The sequence below is a fragment of the Neofelis nebulosa genome, chromosome 7 (assembly GCF_028018385.1).
Source record: "Neofelis nebulosa isolate mNeoNeb1 chromosome 7, mNeoNeb1.pri, whole genome shotgun sequence".
Classification (NCBI taxonomy): domain Eukaryota; kingdom Metazoa; phylum Chordata; class Mammalia; order Carnivora; family Felidae; genus Neofelis; species Neofelis nebulosa.
In genome coordinates this window covers 96,811,746-96,838,659 of record NC_080788.1, presented here as the reverse complement: position 1 = coordinate 96,838,659, position 26,914 = coordinate 96,811,746, and positions in this window count along the sequence as shown.

Here is a 26,914-nt window from a genome sequence, read left to right as displayed (position 1 = left end):
GCAAAAATGAGACAAAGGGATTTAATGTCAGTAATTAAGTTACTAAAAATGCTGGGTGGACTAGAGAAGCAATGGGAGGTTACATGCTATCATGGAGACACCAGGGAGCATAGGGAAGGAGATTAGGATCTATAGGAAGTAATTACTACTCCAGAAGGAGATCAGACTATGTACCCCAATAGTGGGCACTCCTGCAGGAGACTCCAGCCCTTTGGTGGTTACCACCCTGCCAAAGCCCACATTCTTTCGAGCCCAAGTGCCTCTATTCCAAGCTACTACCTAGTCACCACACATCCGGAATTTACTTCCAGTTACCACCACCACCTTTGCTAGAATCCTCACTTCCCTGAAGCCTGCAGTTGCCTATGGAAGCCTGTGGCTTCTACTTTACTCCAGCCTCCTCCTTTCTCCTTTCCTGAGAGTGTTGCCTTTGGCAGAACCTAATCAGGGCCCAGTTCTCACAGCATTCTGGGAAATGCAGTTTTCAAGCATCTAGCTCCAGCAGTAGAAATATATACTACAGAAAGGGGAGTGTGGGCCTAGAACCAGCAGAAAATGACAGTTGGAATTAATAAGAGAGATGAGGAAGTTTACTAGATACAGAGCTAGGTTTAAAGTCACTATATAAAAATAAATCAACTTTTCACATAAATTAATCAGGAAATAAGCATTAAAAAAGCATTTATAATATTAATAAAAATAGGGTAGCTATGTATGATTCTAAAACATTTAAAATAATAGGACTAAAACTAAAATAATAAAACTTTATTATAAGACATTAAAGAATATCTAAATGAATTTCAAATATGGAAAAATTAGACTCAATACTACCAATATGTCAAATTTCTCCAAATTGATATGCAGAATCAATGCAAGTTTTAAAAAATATTGATTCATTTTTGAGAGAGAGAGAGAGAGAACATGTATGGGGAAGGGGCAGAGAGAGAGGGGGACAGAGGATCCAAAGTGGCTCTGCACTGGCAACAGTGAGCCCAATAAGGTGCTTGAACTCACAAACCGTGAGATCATGACCTGAGTTGAGTCAGATGCTCAGTCGACTAAGCCACCCAGGCGCCCCAAAATCCATGTAATTTTAATCATTACTATATCAGCTATTTTGTCATGTTTTGTCTGTTTCAACACCTCAAAAATTTATATGGAAGATCTAGGTCCAAGTCATGCCTGGAAAGGAATCGGGAAATTGTTCTGCCATATGTTGAGGCTTCATATAAATGGATAGAAAGAATCCTACAGATATAGATATATAGTAAATATATATATATATATATATATATATATATATAGTAATTAAGATCAAGTTATAAATAAGAGGAACAGACCGAAGTGCCCAAACTTACACATGTATGCCAAACTGATATATTATAGAACTATCACTACCAATCAATAGGAAAGTTATGGACTATTAAAAAATATTCTAGGGGTGCCTGGGTGGCTCACTTGGTTAAGTATCTAACTCTTGATTTTGTCTCAGGTCATGATCTCACGGTTCATGAGTTTGAGCCCCAAAGGTCTCTGTGCTGACAGTTCTATGCCTGCTTGAAATTCTCTCTTCCTCTCTCTCTGTCTCCTCTCTCTCAAAAATAAATACATACATTTTTAAAAATATTCTAGCAAAATTGGTTGACATTATTTTAATTTTTTTTAATGTTTATTTTTGACAGAGAGAGAGAGAGACAGACCATGAGTAGGGGAGGGGCCAAAAGAGAGGGAGACACAGAATCCGAAGCAGGCTCCAGGCTCTGAGCTGTCAGCACAGAGCCCGACGCGGGGCTCGAACTCACAGACCGCGAGATCATGACCTGAGCTGAAGTCGGACGCTCAACTGACTGAGCCACCCAGGCACCCCAGTTGACGTTATTTTAAAAACTAATTGGGATTCATATCTCACGTACTAGATAAAATCACTTCCATGAAGATCAGATATACAAACAGGAAAAGTAAAATTAAAAACCTTCTAAAAGGAAGCATGAAGTAGGGAATAATGATGTCTGTTAATCAAAAGTTACTATCAGACAATATACAAGTTGAAAAACAATTATTTTAACAATAATTGCTGGCAAATATTGGTAGCCAGAGACTACAGAGAATGTTTACATGTTAAATACAAGTAGTTAATTGAATAGAAAATGAAAAAAAAAAGCGTTTCATGAAAGAAAAAATACATCTGTTGAAATAAACATGAAAAGATACTCAACCTAATTAGTCTTTGCAAAATGCCTCATATAGCCACAATGTAATACAATTTCACACCCACCAGACAAAATATTTAAAGGTCTGACAATGTTAAGTGTTTGTGAGGATGCAGAACAAACGTTGGTAAGACGTAATTTAATAAAATAACTTTGGAAAACGAATTTACATTATCTGATAGAAGTCAAAGATATGCATATCCCATGACACCAATTTTGAACTCCTAGAAATAAAGCCTTGAGAAACTCTTGCACATATACATAAAAAGACATGATACAGATATCCATAAAGGTCTGGTTTGTCATAACAAAACCTGGAAACAACCAAAATGTTTACCAAAAGGAGAATCATTAAATAAATGTTTATATACTTAACATACTGGCTTATTATAAAGCATAAAAAGTTAATGATAAATAAATATTCCAGGAATCTAAGACATCCAAATGCAGGTTTAGAGAACATATTTTTCAGACATGTAGATTTTGTAGGCGCTCATGTGGTTAAAGAATAAACTTGAAATACCTTACCTAGTGGTCTAGCCACGCCAGAAAACTTAATCCCAACTCCATTTCCCACATATTTACATCCTGATCCCATCCCAGAATGTACTTTTTCACTTGTGGCAGAAACAAATTCCACCTCAGTTTGCAAAGGAAGACATTTGCCAGTCTCTCTTGCTGGAAAGCTAGTGGCCAACTGAATACATTCTTGTCATAGCCCTTAAACTAGTTTTCAGGGCTGTTCATATTCTAACCTATTCTAACCACCGTCTATCTCTTTGGCTCTGATTTCAACTCCAATTATTTCCTATTTTGCTTTTTCTGTTCTTTATTACTCCTCAAACCCAGTGGGCAAGCTGCCAGCTCAGAGCCTTTTAGCTGGCTATTCCTTGTGGGTTAAAAGCTTGCTCTCTCACTTTATTCAAGGATTTTCATCACTGCAATAATGCTTCCTTGATTACCTGATATAAAATTGCAATTTTATCCTTCATCCTTAGGAGTCCATATACCTCCATCTATGCTCTATTTTTTTCAGTAATGACAATCAGCTTCTAACTTACAGTTTTGTTTGCCTTTTAACTTATTTATCCATTGGCTCTCTCCCCCAAATACAGTATATTCACCATAAAGTCAGGGATGCTTTTTTTTCTTTTTGTGTAGTGATGTATCCTTGATACATCAGTGTCTTAATGTTGAATGAATTACTTATCAAATAGATATGATTTCACTCTTATGAATTCCAGCTGTTACTGTCTACACCCTCTGTAAAATTCACCTGCAATGAAAAAATACAGCTATGTTATATGTATATTTAACATCAGCCTGTATTCTACAAATGTGTACTTAAATTATAAACTCTGTGAAGCTATTTACAACCAAAATATCTGTTTGCTTAAGTCTTACCATGAATCACAAACTCTTTATGTGTAAAATTGAGCCACAACATACTACCATTAGATGAACTTATGTACATGTTTGTTGAAACACACAATACCGGGTTACAATGCATACTGTTCATGCAAAGCATTTATTCCAATATACGAAATAACTATTCTGCTTTAAAATTTTAAGATAACTAGATCATCACATATTGTCTACTTTTTCATGTACTAGAAAAAATCCTCACAGAAAAAAGTCCAATACAGTTTGCTCATAGCAGTGAAAAATATCCTTGGGTTTGCTTATTTTTTATAGAGAAGAGAAACGAAACCTATCTAAGTTATCAAAAACAGAAATGCTGGAATGACAAGTTGAGAACAAAACTGTAATAAATCTGTGGCACAAGGTGGCCTTTATCTGAGAGTTCTGAGGTTTCTAAAGTACAAACCTCCCACTGAAGATAATTAATAGTAAAATAATAATTTTCCAGAAGTACTGGAACTTTCTCCTGAACTTTAAAGATGAGGGGATTATGGACAGTAGGACTCATGTTAGAACCCCTTTTTCTCTCAATAAAAATCACAAGGAAATGGAAACAAAAAAATAAATCTAGTCATAAAATACATAAATGAGTGTAATTACCCAGGAGCTAACCATTATGTTTCCTATGAAGACAAAAAACGCTGGCCTCAGTAGGTGAAAGCTAACATGTAAGCCATCTCAAAACTGTAACATATATTTGGATGAGTTCAAAACAATAATGGATCAAAAAGGGAAGTTAGACTTTCAAAAAGTAATTTCATGATTTCTTAATCAAAAGATAAGAAAACAATCAACCATGCATTATAGAAAGTCATAGATTAAATACTAAGTGATGCCTAAAACACAAAACTAAAACAATCACCTAAACCCAAACTTAAAAAAAAAAAAAGTAACGTAGGGGTCATAGTTTCTATCTTAGGGCTATAATTCTTAATATGATTTTAACAACTATTTTAAAGTGACAAGTTTAAATATTTCCTAAGTGTTTGCTATAGACAGGTGTGGTAAGCAGTCTTTTAAGATGGCTCCGAAGGATTCCTGCTTCTTGGTATTCAGATCCTTCTATAATCTCTCTCCTTGAGTATGGGCTGGACCTAGTGACTTGATTCCAACCAATGGAATATAGCAAGGACCATGGGATGTCACCTCTATGATTGGGTTACAAAAGATTGTGACTTATATCTTGCTAAGGAGATATTCTTCTTGGCTTGTACAGCTTGATGAATAAGATGCCATGCTGGAGAGGTGCATGTGGCAACCCTAGCCCAAGAAGCAGCAATAAACAGAGACCTTCAGTCCATCAACCCTTGAGGGGCTGATTCTTGCCAACAACCAGGTAAGTAACATTGGAAGTGGACCCTTTTCTAGTCAAGCCTGTGTTTAAGACCCCAGCCCTAGGTGACATCTTGATTGCAGCTTTGTGAGAAAAGCCAATGACCAATTTAATCTCTGCTGAGAATCCTGACCCATAGAAACTGTGAGGTAATACATGAGTTTTAAGGCACTAAGCTTTGGGGTAAGTTTCTATGCTCCATTGATAAGTAATGCAATAAGAAATATTTATTTACCACTTATAATATGCCAAGCATTTTTCTAAGTGTTTAGCATCTACTAAATTAATTAAATCTTTTAAACTCCCCTGTAGGACAGAGGCAGTTACCATCCCAAATATATACTGAAACAAAGACACCTAGATGAAACATCCTCAAAGTAGCATCTTCCATACAGAAGATACAGGATGCACACTCAAATAATCTCAGATAATCTGACCTTGTTCGTTAAAATAAATAAATAAATACTCTTAACTGCTGTTCACTCTGATATCTGACATTTGTATATTTCTTCATGGAGGATTAAATTGTTTCGCTTATTTCATTCAATCCATGAAATAACTGAATATTTAAAAAATCCAGTTTAAAGAAAGATGGAAGAGCTATCCTACCTAATTTCAAAGTTTATTTTAAGTTAGGGTGATCAAGACAATGTGGTAATGCTGTAAAAAAAATAGATTAGAAAGAAAGAGTATAGAAAAGAATCCACAGGTATATGTTCAATTGATTTTTCACAAAGGCACCAAAGAAAGTCAATAGGTAAAGCAAAATCTTTTCCGCAAACACAAAAATGCTTGAATAGCTGGATAACATTATGGAAAAAATTCTAAATTCCTATTTCACGTCATACCATACCTAAATATAATTGTTAGATGGATCATTAACCTAACATAAATGTTAAAACTATAAATCTTCTAAGAAAAAAATAGTGAACAATGTCTTCACAACTTGAGCAGGTAATGATTCCTTAGGACACAAAGTGGTTACCACACAAACAAAAAGTAATAAATTGGTAAATATTGGTAAATATCCAACATGAAATCTTCTGCTCATCAAGAGATATCACTAAGAAAACAAATAATAGAGCCACAAATTAAGAGGAAAATACAACACATATGTATGCCAAAGGAATTCAATCCCTGATATAACAAATATAACCTATAACCCCAAAAGGAAAAAAAAACCCACTTAAAAGTGGGCAAAAGATTTTAGCAGAAACTTCACAATAAAAGATGAACAAATGACTAACAAGCACATGAAGAGATGCTCAGCATTGGGGAGCTTGGGTGGCTCAGTGGGTTAAGAGTCTGGCTTGGTTTCTGCTCAGATGATCTCAAGATTCCTGACATTGAGACAGAGACTGCTTGGGATTCTCTCTCTCTCTCTCTCTCTCTCTCTGTCTCTCTCTCTCTCCCTCCCTCTCTCTCTCTCTCTGCCCCTCCCTGGCTCATGCTCGCACTATTAAAATAAAGAAGTCAACTTAAAAAAAAAAGATGTTCAGCATCAATAGTCAAGAAAATGTAAATTAAAAAACATTGGATACCGTCTTATACATACCACATTGGTTAACTTTTTAAAAGATTGAAAATACCAAATATTTATGGGAATGTAAGTCACCTTAAATTCCCATGTGTTGTTGGTGAGAAAGTGCAATGGTATAACCACTTTCATAAAGTGTTTGGCAATTCCTTAGGTATTTCCTACACTTATCCTGTGATCCAGCCATTCTGTTCCTAGATATGTATCTGAGAGAAATGAGTGCAAATGCCTCCCAAAATAAAAAGGCTTGTGAAATAGTATTTGTAGCAGTTTTATTCGTAATATACCCAAACTGAAAACGTCCATCACTGCAAGATAATGAATTAACAAATTACGATATATTTATAAAATGAAAGGAAGAAAACAGACAACAAATCGCACAACATATATGAGTTCTAAGCACCTAAAGTTGAGTGAAAGAAGCCATATATAAACTATATAAATATTGTATGATTTCACTTATATACAATTTTTTAAAAAAGCAAACTAATCTATGCGATAGAGAGAGGTAGTGAGGAGGTGGGATTGGCAAAAACGTTTCATCAGGAAAATTATACGGTGATGAAAATATCAACATGGTAGTTGCATGATCTTCACTCTTGTCAAAACTTAATAAAGTATCAACTTAAGGTCTGTGCATTTTTATGTATGTTAATAACACAGAAACAAATTTAAAAAGCTCTTCATATATGAAAACTGTGAAACTCTGATAGATCAACTTATTTGCCCTGGGCCAGACTGCTAAAACATGGGTATGTCTGGCCTGGGTGCTAGGGTTTGCCAATTCTAGTTTATGGATATTTCTTAATTGTGCCTGATGTTTTCTAATATATTTGAGAATAATTACTCTTTTTTTTTCTTCAAATGGAATCTTATTTAACAGTTTGATAATATATAATGTTGGAAAGAAAAACACAGCTCTTATGTGTGTATATTTATGTGTGTGTATATGCAGTGTGTAAACTGGTGTGACCTTTGGAGGGCATATCCACAATACCTATCAAACATGCATAAACACATTAACTAGAAATTCCATTATTAGAAATTTATTTCATATGAGATTATAAAAAAAGAGAAGTTATTGATTAGGACTTCCTTATAATAGCAAGAGTGGAAGTAACCTAAACGCTTATTAGTGGGGACTTAGAAAATAAATTGTGTAACATCATTATAATACAAACTAAGAAGTTTCTGAAAACAATGCTATAGCATTGAACTGTTTTTCTTTCCAACATTTCCAACATTTCTTTCCAACATTTCCAAACACACATACGAGCTGTGTTTTTCTTTCCAACATTATATATTATCAAAGACATAGAAAGATCCCTGAGACACAACAAAGGAGAAAGCAGAGTACCTAAGAATTGGTATATTGCAACTCTAGTCAACTGAAAATGTGAGCATACAGGTATATATAGGTGCACAGAATACTTCTTTTTTTAAAAAAAGAGTTTTATTTTTATTTTTGAGAAAGAGAGAGAGAGAGAGGGAGAGAGAGAAAGATCATGAATGGGGGAGAGGTACAGAGAGAGGGTGACAGAGGATCCCAAGATGGCTCTGGGCTGACAGCAGAGAGCCCCATGTGGGACTCACAAACTGTGAGGTCATGACCTGAGCCAAAGTCAGATGCTTAACCAACTGAACCATCCAGGTGCCCTGAGTCCAGAATACTTCTGGGAAGACACAGAAGTTATTAAGGGAAAAGGACGGTAAGTCAGGGATAGAAGGAAGACTCATTTCCTTTGGATGATTTTTGGTCTGCTAAATGTTTTTTAACCAACTGTGTGTATTTTTCTTTTGCAACAACTAAAAGAAAACCTGAAGTTTATGCCAACTCATAAAGAATGGTTTCTTCTCTGTAAGAGTGTGTTGAGATGAGTCAAGGGCATGATAGCAAAGGGGTCTATAACTTTAGCCATAATGGCGTATTCCTTTTGAAATAAATCAAAAAGAATGTTAAAGACAGTTTATTCTAAGTGATGAGAATAGAAGTGACTAGCATTTACCATCCTATTGTTCTACAGTTTTTTGTCCAAACTCGGGAAAAGACAAGAAGGAATAAATAAGAGAAGAAAAGAAGAGAGAATAAGAGGGAGGTGAAAAAAGGAGTGCAGAAGGAATTAAAGAAGAAATGGGAAGGGGAAGAGGGGTGCAGAGCAATGCAAGGGCATTGTGAAAGGGAGGAAGAGAGAAGTGGGAAAAGGATCTTATAAGGAACTCCATGCCAAATGGGAGAGAGCAACACTAGTTGCTTCAACTCTAGTTGAAGCTGGAAGGGATCTAGATCCCCAGATGCTTTATCTGGTTCTATTACAGCCCCTGTGGTATCTTTCAGAATTTTAACACTCTTCAGAGCACAGTAAATAACCTCTGTTCTGTACCATAGCAGATCTCTGTATTTGCAGTTATCATTCGCTCCCTGGACATGCAAATATGTATAGCACTGGGCAATATCCAATGATAGCAAGACTTGTTTACAGGAAAATTCTGGCCTTGAGAGCCACACTGGAGTTGATTATCTCCTGCACATATTAATTTTTCTATTTTAAAGTGAATGAGGGTACACAAAGATATACACTCACCTCATAATACTGGGGCTGGGGTAGAGATGGAATAAATTATAAATTCTATAATATAACATCTATGGGAAAATTCCATAATGGAAAAAATGGTTGCCTTTAGTGGCGAGGGATATAAAACTTAGCATTTTATTCATCATGTGTAGTTTATAGGAGAAACTACAATCTGCTAAATTTTTAAACACTGGTTAGTTGTAGAAGAGTAAGGAGAAAGAGAAAATTTATCTCAAGTAAGTGAGTTAACTGCTGACTTAGCTGGATGATAACCTGAATAATTCTAGGATTCAGTCATTTTTAGAGAACTTATGAAGAAAGCTTTCCTGGATCCCATTTACATAAGAGTCTGGGAAGCTTCCCTGAATAGAAGTCATTCTGTGAGAACACAAATTCAATTTGTACCACATCCTACAAGGTAAGTAGTTGGCCAATATTGGGATGTTCTTGCTTGAGTCTTGGGGCAAAAAGTCTGCAATAAAAGCACAGGTAGAACTTTTTTAGTCTGATACTGAGAAAGCAAAGTATACAACAAAAAATGGTTTCAAGCATCTTCTGTGCAAGAAGTGGCAATACTGGTAGAATTTGCTTTAGAAGAATTGTATCCAAAGTAGCCAACAACAAGTCTCAGTTATGGACAAGCAGCAGGGGGTGGGGGTGGGGTCAGTGATGCCAGCACCTTTGATGGGCTTTGGCAAAAATAGTTGCTTTGTTGCATCACTGAAACAAAATGTATCACTACAGAATGTTGGCAGGAGAGAGGAATAAAATGGTAGCACTAAAGGGAAATTAAAAGTTCACATCTAGAAGATTTAAAGTCTTAAGCACCATTCCATGGAGAAGAATAGATATATAGATATAGATATATTCCCTTATTTCACATAAGTAAATGAAAACCAGAGGAAGACTAGTATGCAATAGACAATAAATAATGTTAAAAATGACATGTTTGGATAATAATGTAAAATAAATATTAATTGGCAGCATATAGGAAAGAATTTGTTAAAGATTTGTAAACAATAAAGCATCATTGAGTGGTGACATTTCTTGTATATCTGATATATTTCTCCAAAACAGACAAGATTTTCACTTAATGTTAGAATTCCTGAGGCTTTTTTTTTCCTTTTTCCTCTTCACTCTTTCTGTCAGGAAATGCATCCATATCCTTGTCTCATTTTCCGTCTGTCTTATGACTTTAAAATGCATGTCTTTATTCCTGACTTCTCTTCTGGGCTCCAGACCCATATAGGTGAATATCTATATTTCAGATATCTAAAAAGTATCATAAGATGATATGTGGATAATTAAGATCTCTCCCATACCGTAAACATAGCCATCTTCTAATGTTTCTTCCTTCAGTTATCGATGTCACCATATTTCCTGTGGTTTATGTTATAAACCCACAAGTCACTTTTGGTGCCTCTATCACTTTCATCCATTGCAAACTCCCTCAGTACCTAATATTTAAAACCCATTAATAAGTTCATACCATTTTTTTGGATAAAGACTAAAATCTTTATTTTTTTTTTAATTTTTTTTAACGTTTATTTATTTTTGAGACAGAGAGAGACAGAGCATGAATGGGGGAGGGTCACAGAGAGAAGGAGACACAGAATCTGAAACAGGCTCCAGGCTCTGAGCTGTCAGCACAGAGCCCGACGTGGGGCTCGAACCCACGGACCGTGAGATCATGACCTGAGCCGAAGTCGGACGCTTAACCAACTGAGCCACCCAGGCGCCCCTAAAGACTAAAATCTTTAATCCAGCATGCCAAGGCCTTGCACTGTCTGGCCCCTGACAAATTTTCAGCACTTACCACCACCTGCTCATTATCTGCTTGCTCCAGACACTCTGGCTTTCTTTCAGAGCCTTAGATTCAATACTTTGCTCTCTACTCCAAGAACTCTGCTCAGGCTTCCTCTTCTGCTCAGAACACTCTCCCCTTCCCCAGACCCACCTTCGTCTCCTCCATGCTTCTATTCCCAATTAACTCTAAATTCTCTGTAAGTTCTTGGTATTAGAATAAATATTCCTTGAACCTCCCATTCTAAGCTAAATACTTTAACACACACTTTCAGAGGATAACACAACTTTCTTCTCAAATACTTACACGAGTGTGAATTATACATCTCTCAATGTGATTATTGGCTTAATATGTGTCTTCTCCATGAGACTGTATGCTCCACGAGGGCAGAGATGTCCTCTGGTCTTTATCTAAGCAGTGAACCCCCAGTATTGTCTAGAACTATTTTTTAATGTTTATTTGTTTATTTTGAGAGAAAAAGATAGAGATTTAGTGGAGGAGGGGCAGAGAGAGAGGGAGACAGAGAATCCCAAGCTAGGCTCCTCAGCTGTTAGCACAGAGCCTGATGTGGGGCTCAAACTCACAAACCATGAGATCATGACCTGAGCCGAAATCAAGAGTCAGATGTTTAACCAACTAAACCACCCAGGTGCCCACCTAAAACAATTTTATATGTAAGTTACAGACAGATATCACTGAAACGACTTTGTATTTGTCCTCACAGCAACTAGAGTAGTGTACAAATAGGAAATAGATGCTCTTTCTCTCTCTTTGAAACGGGGATGTACACATAGTAGAACTTTCAGCATAATCCATTCCCATAGAACATGGTGGCTTTCCTTTATTCCTCTCTGTGAACCAAACACATTGTTCTCTGCTTTGTAGATTTATAGATTTCTTGAGCCATTCAAATGAGATATGCACATATGGTGATTTGAACGGTTCTCAGAAATTCTTAAGATTCAGGCAAGTACTACTTCTGATGAGCAATCCATAAGCAAGACGCAGGCAGCTGTTGATGAGGGCTGTCACTAGGCACAACCAGGACAGCTATCATGGCGCTTCAGAATAAGCTAAACGCAGTACCAGCTTCCATGACATGGGACAGTCTACAGAAGTCTTGCAGATATGGTAATTTTGCTCACTGTCCTAATACTGAGTGAAAATGCAGAGAAACCACTTATTGCTGACTTTGCCCACATTGTCACTCAAATTCAGTACCTTTATTGCCAGCCCCACTGACCACACAATCTTTCTTGCCCCCTCCTAGGCTAGATGATGCTTACCTACTCTTCCTGGGGTCAGTGTGGTATTCATCTTATTCTACACTAATTTCCAATCTATTCTGAGATTTTGACTTTTTAATTTTTTTTTTTACTTTTCTAATATTTATTTGTATCCGAGAGAGAGAGAGAGAAAGACAGAGGGCAAGTGGGGGAGGGGCAGAAAGAGAGGGAGACACAGAATCTGAAGCAGGCTCCAGGCTCTGAGCCATCAGCACTGCAAGATCAGGACCTGAGCCAAAGTTGGACGCTCAACTGATTGAGCCACCCAGGTATCCCTGACTTTTTTTTTTCCCAAGGGCATTTTTCCCTATATTCAAATACTTGTTTTTTTTTAAATGAAGAGTTTTGACTTTCAGAATGATTGTATTGATGTGGTTTTCAGAGCCTACTTTGGAATTCTAGTTTATTTTTATTATATTTTATTTTAAAAAAATTTTTAAAACATGTTTATTCATGTATTTTGAGAGAGAATAGAGCAGAAGCAGGGGGGAGGGGGAGGAGCAGAGAGAGAGGGAGAGAGAGAATCCCAAGCAGGCTGTGCACTATCAGTGCATAGCCTGACATGGGGCTGGGTTCTCAGGAACCATGAGATCACGACCCGAGCCGAAATCAAGAGTCCAATGCCTAACCAACTGAAGGCACCCAGGCATCCTTGCTTTGGAATTCTAAAACACAATATTGACTAGATCTTTCTCTTCACATTCCTGCCATACAAATTGTATTCTCCTGCGGATGATGTGTCTGTTATTGCACAGGGAAAGAAAAGTACATTCTTGAGTATTATAGTGTATAATCCCGCTACACATGCTAATAAAGCGCCTCCTGTATGCCAGGGGAATGGGACATGAATCTCAGTAATTCCCTCTCAATGAGTTTGTTCTCCTTCACTAACATGGTCAACAAGGAAATACTTGTGTGGATCACTGGAAAAGTGAAAGCAGCTAGCCACATGTGTCACTTACAGCATGAATAAATTGAATGTATTAAAAGAACATTCCTCCAAAGAGAATCTAAAGACCATTTAAGTTACCATAAACAGGAATAACTATAATCGTCAAGAACATTACATTTAGATTATGGGGTGGCATGCTTTGTGATGTTTTTGTGTTAGCTTCATTTTAAGCTTCGTTTTTTCTTCCTGGCTTTGTTGTTTCATATCGTTTCATGTCTCAGCTATAGCCAATTAAGTATGTTCTGTATTATTGTAATATATAGATTTCTTTTATATATATTTGGAACAAGATAGCATATAAATAAATAGGCCTTTGATGCATAAGTAGGTCATTTTAGAAAAAGTTAAAGATATACACATTCATGCTATTGTAAGAATGGAAAAGCAGATCGATACCAAGTCTAATCCAACAAAGCTTGGCATATCTTAACCGAGTAATTATTGTCCCTGGAGGGTCTTTATATCTTTTCATAAAGTATATTCTCAACCCAAAGTTCTTGGTATGCATATAAAGCAGACATGGACTAATTCACATGGACACAGTGTCACTATTCACACATGAAATAAGTTGGTAAGAATGTCTCCACATTGGAAACACGGCAAGCATTGCAGCTATGAGAATAACTATTTGGATAGGAGCTGAGGTCATGGAGGTGAAACAGTTGTTGATATCAGATCATCAAGAAGAGAGACAACAATGTAGGGAATGTACACAAATAATAAAATGATATGCCTAGACTGCTGGCCAGGAAGATGCATACCATGAGAAAAAGTACAAAGAAACAAGTAGAGAGAAGACTAGAATCTCTATTCCTATATATAGAATTAAATGGTGGGAGATACAGCACGGGGTTAAAAAACGGAAAATGAATAGTCATTGAAAATATCTAAAGCCTGTCTTGGCTCATACTGCTCTAACAAAATACTATAGACTGAGTGACCTAAGTGACATCCATTTCTCACAGTTCTGGGAGCTGTGAAGTCCAAGATCAAGGTGCCGACAAATTTAGTTCCTGGTAAGGGTCCTCTTCTTGGCTTACAGAAGGCTGCCTCCTCATGTATCCTCACATGGCAGAGAGAGGAGGCCCTGGTGTCTCTTTCTTTTCTTATAAGGGCACTAATCCCATGAGGGGGGCTCCACCTAAGGATCTCATCTAAACCTAATTACTCTCCAGAGGCCACACATCCTAATGCAATTACACTGGGGATTGGGGATTCAACAAAATCATTAGGGGCATGAGATTTCAGTTCCATAACAAAACATGTGGCAAGAAAATGAGGGGAAGATAATGCAATCAGAGGAGAACCCTTGAGACATTAACGGAAAAGAACATGGGAGAAATGCCAAAACTAGGTAACATGTAGGATACCGACAGTATGTGCTTTCAAAGGATCAAAGACCCGAGAACACAATGAAGTCTTTCAGTTTGCCGAGAGTTCAAGAATGAGAACAATATTTTTGAACCTAGACTTCTAGAGGGCATCAAAGCTGACTTCAGCAACAGTAATTTCCCTGGAGTGATGCAGGAAGTAGCCAAACTGAACAAAATTTGTAACTGTGGAAGAAATTCAGCAACACAGAGAAGAAAGATAGAAAATGGAGAAAAGTGCTATTCACTGAGTGGCACCTACGTGACAAGTTCTGTGCTAGACACCCTGCTTGTGTGTTCTCATTCATGCCTCCAATATCGTAGCAATACTAAGGGGGTGGAATAAAACAAAAACATCTAGGGGTGCTTGGGTGGCTCAGTTGGTTAAGCATTCAACTTCAGCTCAGGTCACGATCTCAGGGTTCATGAATTCGAGCCTGCCAGCCCAGAGCCAGTTTTGGATCCTGTCTCCCTCTCTCTCTGCCCCTCCTCTGCTCACACACTCTCTCTCAAAAATAAATAAACATTTTTTAAAAAATCTATAAAGTAGGAGACATTAGGAATGTCCTCAATCAGGAAATGTTCTTATCATTTAAAAGAAATTATCGGGGGGCGCCTGGGTGGCGCAGTCGGTTAAGCGTCCGACTTCAGCCAGGTCACGATCTCGCGGTCCGTGAGTTCGAGCCCCGCGTCAGGCTCTGGGCTGATGGCTCGGAGCCTGGAGCCTGTTTCTGATTCTGTGTCTCCCTCTCTCTCTCTGCCCCTCCCCCGTTCATGCTCTGTCTCTCTCTGTCCCAAAAATAAATAAAAAATGTTGAAAAAAAAATGAAAAAAAAAAGAAATTATCGGACAAACCAGGCTGACAGTTTACAAAACAACTGATCTAGAATCTTTAAAAATGCTAAGGTTATAAAAGACAAAGATGGAGAAATGGTTCCAGAATAACAAAAATTTAAAAGGGACACGGAAGCTAATGGTATTAGAGTGTTATATGAAAGTTAAATAACAATACTGGTATTTTCCTAGATTATGTGATACCGTCTATGGGGCCCCTAAAAATGTGAGAGCTTCAATTCCCCTAACCCAAGACTTAACCTTCTCCTAGAAAAGGAATAAAATAATATAATAAAAGAAGAAATATTTTTATAGAATAGGCATGTGCTATAGTAAAGAAAAGGAATGGGGGTGTTCATCTAGAACATGCATTTATTCTTATTCCTATTCCTATTCCTATTCCTATTCCTATTCTTATTTTGGCTGAAGTGATTCTAGACCTTTAGATGGGTATAATTGAACTCCAACCTTGAAGATCAATACACAATATTTACATGATTAGTTAATGTGTACAGGGAACTTGGACGTACAGAAAAAAATCACTTACCTGTATTATTGGAGAGTAGTTTTACAGAATGGTGTTTTTCACTTAAGCAGAAGGAATCATTAGGATTCTATCGAAATGTTTAAATTGTGACAGAAAAGAACTAATTTAAGGACTGAAGAAGTTAAAAATGCACAACTTTAAAGCAGGATTACCCTAGATATTTGCATTTAATTTTCTAGGCTCCCTTTTCATCCTTTTCATCTGGTATTAGTCAATTCTGTGATGACAATGTGGGCTTGTATACCTATAGGCCCCAGGCAGAGATTTAGGTACACAATATTTAAGAAAAGAGAAGTTTTCATCAGTGGGTACAACTATTAGCTTTCCTCTTTCATACAAGTAATCAAAAGAAGATTGGGCTTTCTTCTATTGTCAGCTGCTCTTTAAAAATCAGCACACATAGTTTTTAATCATTTTAGAGCTACTACTGCTCAGTCATTTTTTGTCCATTTGGATTCTGGACTGATATTTTGGTGCTATTGTCGTAAAAACTAGGCAGTATTTATTATTCATTGACAGAATTATATATTACAGATTATATGAAAGTAGATATATAATAGATTTTATTCAATTATGTGTTTTATGTACACAGACTTCTGTGTTCTGCCCGAGTAAATGGATACTTTGAGTTTCAATAGCCACGTCAATGGTTTAGAATAACATGTGAGCCCCCAGAAGATACTATTACACAATATTGTGTCTTATTCACCTGCAGAAGTGTTGAAAAGATTTGAGCACAGTTTCTAAGTAACAGTCACTCATTCTCTTAAATACATGGGGCTAAACTTTAAATTCATCAGTTACTCCATGAATGTTGTCTTGTTTAAAGAATGTCTTGCTCCTGGCTTTTCCCCTGAGTAAATAAGATACCAACGGGGTATTAGTACATTTATTTGTGACATCAGCCATCAAACTCACCAACAAACTGTGACTATAAAGCAAGAGATGGGCCTTTCAAAAAGAGCATTAAAAGCCTGTCAAAATTCCATTAAGTACTGATTCCTCTGGGAGGGCTGCCTTCTTAGCATCCACTCTCTGACACTGATTAGAAGCATGGAATCCAAGGGCAGCTCACTGTTTGTTAGCCCCAAAATTGAACTCTGGAAAGGATACACAGCATCTGGCTGAATTCTGTCAGAAATTCTTTCAGAGCAGGGCCAGAAAGAAAGATTCTGTACCTTATTTCTGTGGCCAACACACTGTTAATTTCTAATCTGGTACAAAGATCTGATTAGTCAATGAACATATTTTGTTGATAAAAGTTCCAGAAAACAATTAAAATGCAAACTACTTTGTTTTGGAAACTATTGATGCTGTCTAAAAGACTTGCATCTGGCACCCTAAACATTTCAGCTTTCATCAGACTCTGCATGTCCCAGTTTTGGCCATCCCAGTTCATGATTATTCTCAAAATTTTGGAAATAACCAAAAGACTAATTAGGTCATTTGTAGCTTGGCTTCAGTGCTAGGTCCAGGATCCCAGCTGGAAGTGAAGGCACTTAGGAGAGCAATCACCATGTCTAACATTGCTGCCTGGCTTTGGGGATGATTGACATTTCAAGAGCTGAACAAGCTTAACATTGAATGAAATGCATTGAGGCAGAGCTGGTACTAGGAAATGAACACATTTGTTCTACAAATATTTGCCAGCCATTTGCTGTGCTTTCCATTGTTCTAGATGCTGGAGATAGAAAGGTAAAGATGAAATACCCCTGCCCCCCAAAACCATAGCCTATGGATTCAGACAAATATGAGATTTACAAGATAGTATGAAAAATGTCACAACTGAGGCAGAAGAAGAAGAAGAAGAAGAAGAAGAAGAAGACGACTAGAATATAGAGTAGGAGCATAAAATTTGTTTTCAAGAGAAAAAAAAAGAGGAAGGTTTTGTGGAGGGAGAAATATCATTAGGGGTAGGAGGTGGCTAGGAAGGAACAGACCATTTAAGAAGCATAACAATGGAAAACATGGGAAACATGGAAAACTCAGGGAAATCAGAATGTTTAGAGTATGGTGCCCAAGCATCTTACCATGGCTCTTAATGCTCTGCATTATTCTCACATTTTTAGCATCCTTGAGCTGTTCACTGTTCTTGAGTTGCTCAGGCCTTTGTTCACATCCTCCAATACTTCATGCTCTTTCCTGGATCAGAGTCTTTGCCCACATGGTTCTTCCATGATTGAGTCGATCTTATCCTTCATCTTAGCTTATGTACTACCCCTGAAAAGACATATTTAAGTGGTAACATCTCCCTTACATTACTCTCCACCATGGCAACCTGGAGAATCGCTGTATTACTAGGCATCTCATTTTTTAATTGCTTTTTTTGGGGGGATTTACTTGTTTATTGACCATTTAATGAAAATCTCTCTTTGAAACTTGGCCATTTTGCTTTCTTTCATACCTTTAACTTAGTAGTATTTAGATAAGTTTTGAAGACTGATTTAATGGTCCCAGATGAAAGTGATCTACTGTTTTATTAAGTCTGATATAGATGACACTCTGGTTGTATAGTTGACTTAATATTACGTGCATTTCATCATTCACTATAACAAATAAGAATGAGGGGTTCCCTGAAACTTTATCAGTTTTTTAATATCTAGATAAGCATGAAGAGAAAGTTATAAGACTATTGGTTATTTTTTAATTTCTTTTTAGGATACAATGTATATACCATGTAAGTGTGGCATGTGACCAGAATTCCATAACAAGTTAGCTATAGAGCTCTGGTTTGAAAGCAAAATACTTGTATGTAGACTTTGGTTTGACCTTAGACCAGGTTTGGTTTCTCTTTATCCCTCTTTGCTTAGTATCTCCCAGATTCGTCAGATACAAGGAAAATAAATGTGTTTCTTAAAGCCTTCCTAATTCAAAGAAGTTCTTTTTGCATTGTAAATCGTAAGTTCTTTGTATAACCATATAATACAAGCTGGTGCCTAAAGAGCTGTACAGAACTATGTATTTATAAATCTTATTGTCTCATAAAAATTCAGAAGTCCTTAAGTGTGATTCAAAAACAAGTAATCAAGAAAGAAACTTTAAGTCAATACTAAGAAAAAGTGACATAGCAAGTGACTAACAACAAAAAAAGGTAAAATTTGACCTACCACACTAAAATAAGATAAAATTGAGAACATCTGAAAGATGATAATACTCCTAATAGCTTTAGATTATTAGAAATCTTCCATTAACAAGGGATATTCACTCATTTTTTTTACTTGGGCTTATATGATCCATAAAATTGGAATCTGCTTTCTGTAAGCTAAAAAGAAGACATCATGGTATTAAAATGTTATGACTATGCACTTTTGATGTTCTATGACCTTATTATAATATTTTAATTCTGAAAGGTAATTTATTTTCATTTACTTCTATTATTTATACATTATTGATTTCACTTGTCAAGAGTAAGTTCATTTACAGAAATCTTTACAGGATGGCTGAGCACTTCCTAAAGAACACAACCTAAAGTTTATCCTACACTTCTAACACAGTGTACACACAGAGAAGATTGTACCTACATGTCTAAATGCCTTTTTTCAGGGACAAAATATCATAAGACAGTTTTATGTGGAGAGAAGAAAATGAGCTATTGAAGCAGTAAGCCAGTCACATCACCCTTCTCTACAAACAATCCACATTTTATTGTCTGTTCAAATATCTGTAGGAATAGTAACCTGACTTGGGGCTCATGATATATTTTCTTGTTGCACTTACTTTCTGGCTTTTTATAGTGAAATATAAACTTGTAATTTCACTTACTGAATAACCACCTTCTAACTATTTTTAAGAAAAACATAATTTGCCAAAAAATATTAAGCAAGAAAGTGGTTTTTATTGGATATTATTTCTAATCATTGATTATTATATTTAAAAGACATTAGGCAATCAACTAATAATATGGTTTGGGTGGGAGGTAAGAATCTCATGGTGTTTCTAAAGCCTGTATCATGAATTTATTTCCATGCCACAGTAAAATGTTACAGTTGCTGAATACTTACAACTGTTAGGAGTGGAATTTAAAGGGGCAGAATGCAACAGCTGGACAAAGGTCTTCTCTGTGAAGTCTAAACCCCACTCTTTTCCCTGAAAGTGAGGCAGAGTCAAACCACCACAGTGTTTCATTGTGTAGACAGTCTCCCTTCATCCATGGGGGATATGTTGCAAGATCCCCCTATGGATGCCTGGAACCACGGATAGTACTGAACCCTATGTATGTTATGCTTTCTCCTATACATATATACCTATGATAAAGTTTAACTCCTAAGTTATAATCAGTAAGAGATGAACAATAATAACTAATAGTAAAATAGAAAAATTGTAACAGTATACTGTAAGGGAAGTTATGTGAATGTGGTCTCTCTCTCTCTCTCTCTCTCTCTCTCTCTCTTTTTCTCTCTCCAAATATCTTATTGTACTGTACTCACCCTTGTTGTTATGATGTGAGATGATAAAATGCCTACATGATGAGTTGAAATAAGATAAATGATGTAGTCATTGTGATGTAGTGTTAAGCTGTTATTTACCTTGTGACAACATGTCAGAAGGAGGATCATCTGCCTCTGGACCCTCAAGTGCCTGAGAGTAATTGAAATTTCATGCAGAAAGCAAAACAGTAGATAAGAGGAAGGGCTGGGGACACCTGGGTGGCTCAGTCAGTTAAGCATCTGACTCTTGATTTTGACTCAGGTCAGGATCTTAGGATTGTTGAGATCCAGCCCTGCATCAGACCCTGCGTTGAGCTTAAGAGTCTCTCTCCCTCTTTCTCTGCCCCTCCTCTACTTGTGTTCTTGCTCTCTCTCTCTCAAAACAACAACAACAACAACAACAACAACAACAACAACAACAACAAAAGGTGGGGAGGGACGGAGGGAGGGCTATGTTCTGGGGTCACTTCACTTCTCAGCTTTCCAGCCAGCAGAATACAATCACACATCCACATGCATGCTGGCAAAGTTCTCTGAAGAAACAACTGATACACTTCCACTGCTTTCACAACTGTTGGGTGTAGATGGTGGAGTGCTGAGATGGTATACTGGTGGAATACAAAACAGCTTCCTTTTAAAACCAAAGGGAGCATTTAATACCGGTATTTATGTATTGCTTCACATGTATTCTTCTCTTACCTCCCTCAATTACCACTACCCCCCAACACACAACACACACACACACACGCGCACACACACACACACACACACACACACTATTATTTTGCGATCCATTTCAGGTTCCTTGAATCAGAATTTTAATAGGTTCAGCTGAAGGAATCTGACATTCTGACACTTTATTAAGGAAATAAAAGTTGGGATGAGCACTGGGTGTTGTATGGAAACCAATTTGACAGTAAATTTCATATATTAAAAAAAAAAAAAAACAAAAACAAATAAAAAGACACTTTACTACAAAAAAAAAAAAAAAAAAAGTTGGGAAATCCACTGCTCCAAGCTTTTAATAGACAATAGGCTATCTGCCCATATCATTTTAAGAATCTTAATGATTCTTAAAGGCTTATTTACTAGCAGATACAGAAGGAAAGCATTATCTTACTTTCCAAGTTAAGCCCTGAGAATATTCTAAATTTTATATAATCAGTGAATAACTGCAACAATTTAAACCATGACAGAACCAAAATTATCATCTACTCTTAATAATAGTGCTACATATATTGACATTATGAAAGTTTTCCCAAAATAATAAGATGTTTAATCACATATTTTTTAAGTTGTCAGAAATGTGAATGATTATGTCTGTCCTAGCTACTAACATCTAATAACTGATAAGTGTATGCAATGTTTTATTTTGCACAATTAAATGTGATCCCATCCATATGTGTATCCACTATCCACCACCAATGCAATATTCCTAAATGAGCAACATTAAAATATCTTTTGAAAAATTTTAACATCACAAAGTTCATTCTATTTATGACTACACATGTTTTGAGTGAGTACAGAAATAGCCTCTAGCAGAGATTCGAGGTTTCATAAAACACAGAGCAAATGGGGAAATGGTTTTAAATTTACTTGCTTTGACTTGATTTAGATAAATAGAGTAGATTAAAAAATTAAAAAGGTGACTTTTATGTTTATGTGAGTTGGCAGGAGAGGTGAAAGTTAACTGACCTGTTTAACCTCCTTTCTGAAACAGACTGATAACATGTTGTAGTTGAATTAATACTTGGCAACCACAAGAGGCTCAGAAACACAGGGTGAGTTGAGCTTTTAATTTCAAAAAAGCAACTGGTACTGCAAAAACAAACTCTTTTCAGCTTTTAAATTTAGAATATATAAAAGATTAAGAAATGAAAAATATACATTATATAGAAAGAGAGCAAAAAATTGCCTTCAGAACTAGTCTGCCTTAAAGCAAACTGGGTAACCCTTCAAAAAAAAAAAGAATTGTGATGAATCAAATAAGGTTTTTTATATTTTATGTATTTGTATAATGTATTTTATATTTGTATACTGCTACTTGATTATATACATTTCCTGTTAGTGAACTTGAGTGTTAAAAGAATTGTCATACTATATTCACCATTGTTCCTTGCTTGTTTTTGTTTTCTGTTTGTCCAGCTGGGGAAGACGACAGAGCAAAATAAAGTCATTTAGAAATTCAGGAAAGCAGGGTGCCTGGGTGGCTCAGTTGGTTAAGCGGCTGACTTCGGCTCAGGTTATGATCTCATGCTCCGTGAGTTCAAGCTCCGCGTTGGGCTCTGTGCTGACATCTCGGAGCCTGAAGCCTACTTCAGATTCTGTGTCCTCCCTCTCTCTCTGCCCTTCCCCTACTCATGCTCTGTCACTCTCAAAAATAAATAAACATTAAAAAAAAAAAAAGAAAATCAGTAAAGACACTAACAATAGAATACTTTTTACTTTGAGGTTTTTGTTTTGTTTTGTTTTGCTTACTAATCCCTAAAAGGAGTCAAATTTTGAAAAATACGCAATTTAATTAAAGTGTAAAAACTGAATTTTTTGCTCTGAATTCTAAAATATTAGGTATGACAAAGATTAGCTGTGATGCATGGATTTTCAAAGTCATGTGATAAAGCAATTATTGAGAAGCCCTAAATTACAGCAGAAAAAAAAACGCCCCACTTGAGAATGATTTTGGCTTCATGCCCCAAGATTATGAAGATTTCTAGCAAAGTCTCTCAGTAGCCAATCTGATCAGCTCACTCTAGGTTTAGAGGATATATTTTGGTGCCATCAACTTTGATCCCAAGACCTCCTCCTTTGAATACAAAGTAAATCAGTCTCTCCATTGATCCCATATTTTGTACCTTTCCAGGAGACTCTCTCCTTCTAGAATTTGTAGAGCATTAGATTATATACCCAAGAAGTCATAGAAAAATCAAGACCAAGACCAGCTCCACTCAGAACTGCCCTTCATACTCTGCAGAGGCCATTCCTCTGTTTCCTTCTATTTCCTACTTAGGATCACCATTCAGGCTAATGTTCAGGCTACCACTGAATTGCCCCAGATAATGGTGTCATCTCCATTGTCTGAAAATGTCTCCTTTATTTTTATTTTGCTTCTGTATAGCAGAGCTTCAAATTAGTACAGACTTTCAGAATCTCACACACAATTTTATCCCCACAGCATATACCTACTTCCAGAAAGTTTAGGTGAAGATTGCCACACAATATCAGGAGCCTCAGGTCGAGTAATGAAAACTGCCTCATTGTGTAGTACCTCACATGTTCCAAGGTAGAATTTTCTCTACCTACACAATCTTGCCACCTACCTTCCATTCTTTTTTTTTAAACCTTCTTCAAAGTTTATTTATTTTGAGAGAGAGAGAGAGAAAGAGAGAGAGCACACGAGCGGGGGAGGAGCAGAGAGAGAGAGAGAGAGAGAGAGAGAGAGAGAGAATCCCAAGCAGATTCCATGCTGTCTGCACAGAGCCAGTCGTGGGGCTACAGCCCACAAACCAAACTGTGAGATCATAACCTGAGCTGAAATCAAGAGTTGGATGCTTAACCAACTGAGTCACCCAGTTGCCCCCATTTTTCTATCTCAGTCTATTTACCTTACAAGTCTACACATACACTTTTCTATGAGGCATTTCAATTTCCATGTAAATCAGAAGATAAACATACTTGAGGTGTCAGGAGAATAGGGGAGAGCAAGGAATTACCTATTTCTATAAGCCATGCTTAACATTCAACTACCCCAGCACAAAAGAACTTAAAAAAGTTGCTACAATGTACAGACAATTATTGACAAATGAGTGTTAGCAACTTAACTAGACCTGTGTTGTTGTATATACAATTTCATAATATCTTAGGAAAGAAAATAGTTATCTTTCCCAAAAATTCACCTGGAAATTATTTTCACGGTACAATGCCATGACCATGATTTTGATCATCTTCTCCAACAATGACCTCAATGAGAAAAACAAGCTTACAGGCTTTTCTTATAGACTGCTCTTTCCTCTATGGTACTAATATTTCACATGTATTTTAGGGTGCTCTGCTCTTTGCAGCATTCCACCTGGAGTAGAGTGGACATTTGCAGTAAATATTGTGGAATAAATAAATAAACTCTGTCAGTTTGCTAGGTATGTCACAACAAAATACCACATACTGGGATGCTTAAGCAACAGACGTTTATTTTCTCACAGTTCTGGAGGCTAGAAGTTCAAGATCAAGATGATGGCAGGGTTAGTTTCTCTTGAAGACCTGTCTCCTTGGTTTGTAGCAGGCTGCTCATCGTGTATTCACGTGGTCTTTTCTCTGTGCAAATATCACTGGTGTTTCTTTGTGAATCAAAATATTTTCTTCCGATAACACCAGTCAGGTTGGAATAGAACCCACCCTAATAGACTCATTGTAACTTAATCACTTGTTTACAGGCCCTATCTCCAATTACAGTAACGTTCTGAGATACTGAGGGTTGGGGGTGCAACACAGGGGTTTTAGGAGGCCACAATTGAGCCCTTAACATGAACTACATACAATATGAGAAGCAAATGCTAACTCATGCATATAATTTCATGACTATCTGTTTAGTCGATATGCAGGCATATTTTACAAGAAATCTATTTCAACAGAAAAGAAATTCAGGAAATACAATAAATTTTAATGTGAAAAAGGCAAAAACTTAGTTCAAATGCCAATGTTCGGGCAAGGAAACTAGTTAACGGTATGCAGCAGTTCTCATAAGAACCCTTTACAAGTATATTAAGTGAGTAATCCTCAGAGAAATTGTGAAGAATGAAGAGTACCAGATAAAAGGGGAAAGTGAAAACAAAACTCTAGGGTGTCTAAACCCAAGGGCCACATTTATAGTTCAGCACTTAATTATATAGACAGGTTAAAAAAAAAATCACAAAAGCATTCTGAAAGAGAAGCAAAATCCTGCAGTGGTAAAAAGCCTACCTGTGCCTGAATCCTTGTCCTGCCATATCCTGGCTGTGATTTGGACAGATTATTTACTCTTTCTGAAACCATTCCTCTTCGGTAAAACAAATAATGTTTGGAAATTAAGGGAAGAGGTTAAGGAAAGGGCCTGCACAGTGGCAAGAAAACAATGAATATTCAATGAATGACAAGGAAAAAGAAGGATGTAAATTAAACAGAATGGTAAATATTCAATTATCCCATGTTAACAGATGACTATGGACATGTGGTTCATTTGGCACATATGTAGCAGTGATACAGAGATACAGCAGATTGAATCATCGTCATCTTCAGCAGCAGCAACAACCATTATGTAATTTATATGTATTGAAGATTTGTTCTGTAACACAAAAATATGCCTGAAGTTTTATACGCATGATCTAATTTAATGCCCCCTCTACACACACACATACACACACACCTTATGAGGTCGTTACCACCGTTATCCACATATTAAAAATGAAGGAAAGCGATTTTCCCGGTGTCATGCACTGACCTGTAACTTAAGTCTTTATGATTCCACACGCTGAACTTTGGCCCAGCATAGTTACTGCAATAATATTCAGATTGAGTCAAGAGAAGTCAACTGCAAAGTATGTTAATGAGATTATTAAAAATGTCCAGGGTAGGGGCGCCTTGGTAGCTCAGTTGGTAAAGCGTCTGACTTCAGCTCAGGTCATGATGTCATAGTACGTGGGTTGGAGGCCCTCGTCAGGCTCTGTGCTGACAGCTCAGAGCCTGGAGGCTGCTTTGGATTCTGTGTGTCCCTCTCTCTCTGCCGCTCCCCCGCTTGTGCTCTGTCTCTCTCTGTCTCTCAAAAAACAAATAAACGTTAAAAAATTTTAAAAAATAAAGAATCTTTAGATTAATAAAGAGATAGTTAATTGAAAAGAATCCATGTACTTTCTTCTTGCCTGCATTGGTCACTGACGTAGAAAGAAAAGATGCTTGGAACAGCATGAATGATCTTGTCAATTGTCACCATGACAGTAAAGCCAAGAGCTTCTCAGAGGCGTTGAATTCAACAACTCTGAAACAACAGGTGTTACCAGTTCTTGTTATAATTCTTGAATTAATAGTCCTTATTGTTTAAGCCATGTTTAATTGAGCTTTCTCTTACAGAGAGCTAAAAAACTTCCCTGAATGACCCAAGTTTGCTTCTATGTTCAAAGATCTTAACTAATCAAAAATGAAATAACTGTGATAACTCTTTGTATTGATTGATTTTTGTCTCCAGTTCACATACAGACTTTCTATATTCCTTCCTGGGGAAAAGCATACTATAATTTTAGAATAGAGAATATGGAAAATTGTTCCAACACAAAAACTATTTTTATATAAGATTGAATTAGCAAAAAGGCCCTAAGCAAAAATGAAAAATTTTAGCAAAAATAATTTCACACATGATGTGAAAATTTTCCATGCAGCTCTAATTATGAGTATATTGCCCATAAAACAATCATCATTTTCCGTTTTCAGATCAATACCATGCCAAAAACAAGAAGAAAGAACACCTCTTGCCATAATTTTACACAGTTTTGCTAACAAGAAATTCATTTAGCTTTGTGTATAGTGTTTCATAATCATTAATATGAGAATTCACTTTATCTTTCTGCAGAAATTGTCATACAATGTATTCTCAGGG